The sequence below is a fragment of the Rhipicephalus microplus genome, chromosome 4 (genome assembly GCF_043290135.1).
Source record: "Rhipicephalus microplus isolate Deutch F79 chromosome 4, USDA_Rmic, whole genome shotgun sequence".
Classification (NCBI taxonomy): domain Eukaryota; kingdom Metazoa; phylum Arthropoda; class Arachnida; order Ixodida; family Ixodidae; genus Rhipicephalus; species Rhipicephalus microplus.
The window spans coordinates 4,063,848-4,065,973 of NC_134703.1; positions in this window are offsets into that span (position 1 = coordinate 4,063,848).

The window sequence follows — 2,126 nt, forward strand, 5'->3', positions numbered from 1 at the left end:
GCGGTTGAAGGATGAAGAAAATAAAGTTAGTCATCATTTGTTTCTCAGTGGCTCATTGTTATATAGCTTTTGTGTGCTTGTTTTTCATCCTCACCCACGTGAACCCTCTTACTCCACCCCTGAACATTAGTGACACGATCCAAACACCTTCTGATCTGGTAACGTGAGAAGCAGTTGCCAATAGACGGACACATTCTTCACGATGTAGTGTTAATCGAGCCGCAGAAGGCGGCTCACGTTGAGGACGCAGACATAGTTTCACTTGTATCGGCATCTCCTGTCCCAACCGCTTATAGGCTGCTTTTGTGCAAACACGCGAAATCAGAAGGTGACGCTGTAGGCGAGTTTTTAGAATGGTCAGCCGTATCCCACATGGTCACCACATCCGACAATGTCATGTCCGCAAAACCACGATATAAAGAAAAAAAGTGAACAATGTTTTTTTTAGAAAAAATCTAACTTGGAGTAAGCTACAAAGCACGGTGCTAGAAAAATCGAGTGCTGTCATTCCCAAAGAGCAGTCGAGCGTTCTTCATCAACCTTCGAAATGAGGCCTTCGTCATTGAATATTGGACTGGTTAGCAACCTTGCTGTCACTTGTTTTCGTTCTCCATAGAAACGCTGTAACTTTGGATCACCGGATGAGAGGACGGAAAGGGAAGAACAACCTGTCAACGGGTTTAGACAGCAGCGCTCAGAGAATGCGGTAGTTGAGACCGGCGCTCTCTTGTTTAGAGAGCCCATTCAGTCTCCGTCATGGCCCCTCGGTATTTCCACCCGGCCGACTACTGCGTGCTCGTAGCCGTGCTGGGCCTTTCAACGTTAATAGGTGTGTTCTTTGCTTGGAAGGACCGCCGCAGCACCGACAAAAAAGACTTCATCGGGGAAGTAAGCAAATGCAGGTAAGCGAAGCAGAAATAATGTGGTGAACAGACCAGCGCAGATACCAACGAGTTTGTATATATACGAAGAAAGACGTACAGTCAACCAACTCAGCGTTGTCTGCTGTGTACTATTGTCTTCTACGGTCTATTGTGTGACTTTCTCCATACTGATCAGTATCTGGGCTGTTCGCTTGACCACGTTGTACCAAAACGCACAAGTTGAAACTCTGCTCAAGATAATGTGACGAAAATGGGCGATAAGTGCATTACGGCTGCGAGCTACCGTGGTCATGCCTTCCTTCCGAATAACTTGTGAAAAAAAAAAGAATACTAACGTCAGGCTAACAAAGGAGTTAAACTTGGATGCTTCCGATCATGCTAGAATCTATCATGCAAATAAAAGTTGATATATGTATAATTCAACAATTTGATCCATACTTATTGTCTTCTCTGAGACCGATTCTATCTGGTATTGAAAATATATTTCAGCATTTAATACCATTATTTGCAATAAGGTTTTTGCTTAATGAAAATGCTTAAATTATTTTATTTTAAAAGCTGAATGATTCCGCAACAAGCACCAAAAATCTACACTGCTGCTGTACATTTTTTTTTGCAGATGACCAGAATATGTGATTAGTTCTGTACTTGCGCGTTGAAAGCAGGGAAGAAATGACGGCTCTATGCTAAGGGAGATATTATTCAATGATAGAGTTCCCAGCGGCAATGGCTCACTGAATATTCATTATCTGGTCAAAGAGCACTCTCGAATTTATTAAAGGGTCAATTGGTACGAGCCGCGTGATCTAGACTAGAAAAAAAAACAGTTTTTTTTCGTCACAAATAGTGAAAACTATTTATGTATGAAGGACCACGGTAGCGATAAACGACACAGGTTCTATTCTTGTTAGCGCCACACATTTTCCCTTTTTTTTTGATGACAGCATTGCATAATGTTTCAAAATTTGTAATATATCTTGTGGTCCTTATATATATATATATATATATATATATATATATTCAACACTTAAGTTTTTTGATTCTATTGAATATAGTCATACTTTGTTAAGCTTGTGTTTGCTTGTAACGACGTTTTCGCTCGTTATTTATTTTTTTGTGTGTGAAAAATCCTTGTACTGCCCAACTGCCCCGCTCTCAAAAGGGAGAAGCAGTATTGCAAATAAATGAATAAATAAATAAATAGATAAATAAATAAATAAACTTTTTCGCGCAGATGTTTCC